The sequence below is a fragment of the Haliaeetus leucocephalus genome, unplaced genomic scaffold, assembly GCF_000737465.1.
Source record: "Haliaeetus leucocephalus isolate CR32 unplaced genomic scaffold, Haliaeetus_leucocephalus-4.0 Scaffold656, whole genome shotgun sequence".
NCBI lineage: Eukaryota > Metazoa > Chordata > Aves > Accipitriformes > Accipitridae > Haliaeetus > Haliaeetus leucocephalus.
In genome coordinates, this window is record NW_010973092.1 from 18,652,554 (window position 1) to 18,658,573 (window position 6,020).

The following is a 6,020-nucleotide window of genomic DNA, read 5'->3' on the forward strand; positions in this document are numbered from 1 at the left end:
AACATGCACCTGTCTACTAAGTATACTGACGGGACCAAATTTTATATTAATTTTTAAAATGAAAATGATGTTGTAATTTCTTTCAAACATTCTAATTTGTCTAGCAGGAACGTCCATAGTTAAACAAAATTTTTACATTGTATCAATTTTCTTTATAATGTACTAAGAAATATCAAGAGATTGTTCACATGGCAACAAGCCTAAGTATGAAGGTTGCAAAACAGTCTTTAATCTCCTTAGTTCAAGTTTTTCTCATAAGTTTCAGCAAGATTTTCCTTCTCATTTGAAATTTTCCATGGTTAGTCTCATCACTGGCCAATTATCTGTCTTTTGGGGGGTTATTTTGTTTACTTTGAATAGATACATGAAACAATCACAGTCTAAAGCAAGTAAGTGCTGTTTTATTAGCAATACTCAAAAATACCCAGAAAAGATTTCTTGTGCATTCAAACAGATAAGCACACCTTTTGACTTCTTTTTTAACAGCTCTTGCACTACTCCTAACAGTGTTGGCTTCTTCCCACCAGCCTAGGCAACGATTCAAGGTTTGAGATCATTATTTTTACTATGAACAGCATCATATTTGGTGAGAATTACTGCAGTTTAAAGGAGGTGGCTGTTCTGTAGCTAAGTGCATGCCCTTCAAACACACAGAGACCTGCACAACAGAGCCAGTATTTGTCCTTTGTCTTGGACTGTCCAAGACTTGCTCCTATATCTGACCCATCTGTACTATGTCCAGCCAAAGTGCATTCAGCTAATGCCACACTTCTGGAAATAGCAGACAGAAAAGCAGGCATCGTTTTCTTTCTGAAAACCACCAGAACACATGCACATTTTTCAAATTGTCTAAACCACTTCTTGATCAGCATGAACCAGACAGCAAATGAAATGCAATTCAAAAACACAAGACTTCAAAGTGTAAAGTGATCACCCTGAAAAATTTCTCCAATTGCTTTTGTTAACTAATTACATGACGGCTGGCTCTGAATTAATGGGTGATGGAAGATACTAAACTATGAAAACTGCTTTTGGGAGGCAGTTACACCTATTGGTTCCCATTGGCTGAGGACAGATGAATAGCAGTAAATTACCGAACGACATTAATGACTAAGGAAGCAAAAGTTCAGGCATCTGCATGTAAAGCCTCAGTATTTGCAGTCTTCTTTATCCAATGCACAAAAGCATGTAGTGATTACTGCACACACCGAGGTAACTCGAAGTTAAATTAACGGTGTTAAGGAAGCTTAAGGGCAATCTTTCTGTAGGCATACATATACTGCCTAGATTTTTTAATGTATATACAGTGCATCACAAATTCTTCCTTTAATGTGATTGGTTTGTGGGGTTTTGCCGTTAGGCAGATTTTTCCTTTCAATTTGAATTACATTAAGAGATTGGCTATAGACTGTGTTTGCCCTGAGGTATTATTGATCTTTGTCCAGGTAGCAAACAAGCAAAGAATAATTTATTTTGTTTCAGACTTCCTGGAGTACTGTCAATTTATGAGTAGAAAGTATGCCATTGTGTCATTGAAAAGATTAATTAGTTTTAATTAGGAGTATGAAATGGCTTCATATTTAACTACTGATTTTGTTGCTACCGGCTCTTCCTGGTCTTCTTAGTGATATGTCTAATAAGTTGTTTTGCTTATCCACTACCTATTAACTTGAACATAAAATTGTCTGGTAGAAATCACTGAAATTTTTTTTTAGTGGGTATTTTTTAATGGAACTATGTAATCTGCAGGCATACATTCAAGATCAATTGTGATCTGCATTGCAAATGAATGAATTAGATTACTAAACCAATCACTGAATTGTGGCAATGTATACTGGCACAGACTAGTATGTGGCACAGAAAATAATCTTGAAATCATTAGCCATAGAAATAAATTAGAATTGTTTGGGGCCTTTTGCCGTTGTTAATGTAAAATGAAAAGCAGAAAGAACTGAATGTTTGAATGAGAAAATGTGTAGCAGAACCATATCAAATAGCAGTCTGTGAGTGTTTGACCTGATAGACTATGTCTATTTAAAAAAAGCTAACCTTCCCACAACAAAGGGTTCTAAATTAAATATATTGCATTTATCTCTGTATGCATTTTAAATATATTTTATATATATATATTTAATAATTTGTTGTAACTTATCAGCCATTCCTTTCAGTAAGAAAGCTGCATTTTACGAAAAATCCCAATGTGATGCAAAAAAAGAAGGAACACTGATACCCTGAACATTTGCTAGTTCCTTTTTTTGGGGGGACAGAAATGGCTGGTTTTGTTTATATGCTTTAATCAAGTCAGTTAAAATTAAATGAAAAAAGCATGCAGAAGATTCAGCCCTCTCTAAGCAGCGTGACAAATGAATGGATCTAATTGTAAATGCATTGCCTGTAGCAACAGATCTATTCACATAATCCAAAGTAACAGCAAATTGAGGAAGTTGGTTTTATTCCACCTAGCAGAAAATGAGACAGACTTGAGCTGGAAACTGTATATTAATACTGCAGGGAGGTCTCAGTACTGCATCTTGTGAGGCAGACCTCACAATTCCACTGAACACAGCAAGAATTTTGCTACCTTCCATGGAAGCAAGTCTGAATTTCATGTCACAACTTCCTCCTGTTGAAGCCTGTCAGACAAGCATCTTCACTGTGTCATTTCCCCCTCCCATGTAAAGATAAAGGAATTCTATAAAAGTTCCTAAATAAATTACACTCAATGCAGCTTTGTCCTTTGGGCTAGGACTCTGACATGGTCTGGGGTAGTTTCACAACCTAACATTCTTATTTGCTGTGTTAAATCTCAGGAGTTTTGTCAGGTATTAGTCTAGGAATCCATTAATTCTTTAGCTAGACCAATTTTTTTTCCCTTAAAATAATCAGGCTATAGTTGACAGAAATCGGATATAGAAATGCAATTGCCTGTGTGTCAGAGATTAAAATGATTCAACTGATGATTAAATAAGGTACAAACAGTCACATGGCTGCACTGTGCAGCTGAGCACACAGCTGAGCAAAACTGACCTACCTCATGGTACCAGCTTTCTGCTCTCAACGTCTGTCCATGCTCATCCATTGACACAGAAAGGAGACCCAAACCGGCAGGGAACACGCGTTTCTGGCGAAGAAGAAACACACTTACTCCAGACAAGCTGGAAACTGGCTCATTGCTGCAGAAGCCACAAGCTCTTGCTCAGTCTTGGCTACATATGCTGTCCATGGATTACACTCAGCTCCTGAACTATTTAACTTACTAACCTCATTTCTGCATGTCTTTGCATAGCTTAGTGGCACAGCCTAGGCAATGGTCCGTCACCTGGAGCAGGATTCATAGTCATTGCTAGAGCTGCTCATGGGGTCAAGGTCTTTGAAGGATATGCAAGAGCTTCCTCTTACTTTTTGACCCATACTGGCAAGCTGCTTCTGGCTCTTTGGACTGTTTGCAATTGTATTGCATCAGAAAGTCTCCCAAATTTTCCTCATTAGAATTTATGGCTGACTTTTCTCATCCCCGAGTCACCATTTCACTCCCTATTCCTCAGTCCTGGGAATTCCTCTGTTCTGATCTGTCCTTTTGCTCTCCTTTTAAATCCCTTCTGTTCCCTTTCTTCTCTGTGTACCACCAGTCCTTTTATTCTGCTCCCGGTATGTTTTGTGACTTTTCCTTTCTTTTAGACTATGGCTATAGATAAATGATTCTATTTCTTCACAGGCTAAAAAATGAAAAATTGGGTTAAAAGGCATGCGCCAGGACTGAGGCAGTCATTAGGGGACTGGGTAATCTGAGCCAGCTTTTCAAGAATGATCCATTTGACTTTCAGAAGTGCCAGCCACTAGAGTCAAGTTGTGAAGGCAGGAGAACAAGAAACTCCATTTAAAACCATTTCCCATTTTGATTTTGCTTCATTGTCCAATAATTAATGAAGGTATTTTGTAGAAAAGCATATGGTTCAGTGATGGTATCATCATTCAACTGTGATAGTTCATGTACAGAGAAATTACTCTTCCTGCCTCACTTAGATTGTCATAACTGTTTCTTGAACCTGCTGCTAGAAGGTGAATCCAGCTAGGAATATACCCAATTCATTTTTTCATTCCAGTCTAAAGCAGCTTCCATTTCCAGAGGAACTCTACCAGTTTGGGCCTCTTTGGGGCTACCAGGCTTAACATGGAAATTTTTGCAATGTGGCCGATGGAGCAGCAGGGAAACATGAATAATTTTACACCAACTGCTCAGGCCCTGTATCATCTGTTAACCAGAATAAAAATTACATGGAGTTTTGATCACCGTGGCGTTCAGAGCAGTGGAGGTCAAAGCAAAAATTCTTCCTACTGTGTTAAAACATCAAACAGCAGTATGCCCAACAACAAGCTTTTTGGGTGCGATGTTCATAAATGCTGATGGCTGGCTATAGCAGCAGTCCTTGCTGCCACCCCTCCATCACACTTTATTTATTGTTACTTAATCCTCCTTCCTCCCTGTGCCACTGACTCCAGAAGTGTCTTGTGAAGCCTAAACTAACACTTTGTTGAGTTTTACCCTGGTGTCTGTTTGGCTCCATGCTGTACACTACCACTGTTCACCTTTAGCAGGACAAGGAATAGAGAGATGCTTTTCTTGCTTTGGTCTTTCTTAGGTTTCTTCATTAGTGACAAAATCTGGTTGCTCTCTGATGGCATATGATGCAAAGTTGTACATGCACACAGTCTGTGCCAGGCTTTGTAACCCACATCGTACAACCTCACCAATTTCTGCCCAAGAAAACAGCTCACGTACCTACAGCATCACCTTTCAGGAAAATGACCACTCTCGATGTAGTGACAGGGAAGGCACCATCCTTTGGTGCAAGTTATTCCAGCCGACAACTGTCAGCATTGCTTATTTCTGTTTTGAATTTGCTCAGCTTCAGTTTATAGTGGTTAGAATCAGTTACACGTTTTCCTCTGAAGTTAAGAAGCTCGCTGCATTAGAACAGGTTTTTCTCATGCAGACACTTGTAGACATTGTTCAAGTTGCTTTATGTCCTTAACTTGGATAACCTCTATATTGACCTTCTTCTGTCTTTGATTTACATGGTGTGTTTTCCTCACTAACCCTGAATTATTCCTTTAACTCTAGAAGGAGAACGTCTTGGATCAGACTCTGCCTTTGCAGCACTTGAACTTAAGAAGTAAACCAGCTATGTTAATCTAAGCGTTTGCTGTCGCAAACTCCACCTGTTATCTGTACCAGTGGTTTGCAAAAATGGGATTCATCTCATCCAACCGGAAACTGAGACAACTCTATTCTCTAATTTTAATTTCTTTGATCTTTTATAGGCATCTGTAGCGGGGGATTCCCTCCTTTCTGGGATAACTGAGCAATCTGTCCTTGGACGCAGCTGAAACCACCAGAGCACCATCTCTTTGGCCTTCTGGACTGAAGCAGCATTCCTGGATTTTTCCACTCTCGGCAACCTTCCAGCACTTTCCAAAGCAGAATGAAACTCCCGGCTGCTGCCCTGGTCTGAAAACCGCCTCAGCACCACAGGCTTTGGTTTGTATCTTTTAAGAAGCACAGACAGAGCAGCATCATGATGGCTTGTCCCATGTTTATTGACTATTGATTTATAAATGTAGGAAATTAACGCTCCATTGAGTTACATTCCTGCAGCTTGTGAATCGCTGGCTGTAAAATGGGAATATTCCTATAACCTCTCGTGGAATGTGTGACCTGAAGGTCCCAGGTTCACCGAGGAAATCTTTCTTTTTGCTGCCGCTGTCACAATCTGAGAGTAATTTCTTCGGAAACTGTACCTCAACCTGCATTGGGCAAGGCCCAATACAGGTTTACAGCAGCACTTAAATGCGGTTAACTACTGAAAATCGTGGCCTCGTCAGCCAGGAGAGATTCCTCCGCTCGGCTGCCGGCACCAAGAGAGGAAGGGAAGCCCGCGATCGGCCGTCCGCCTGCGGGGGCTTCACGGACAAAATGGCGGCCCCCTCGGCCCCGGGCCAGGCGGGGCCGCTGCCGCGCG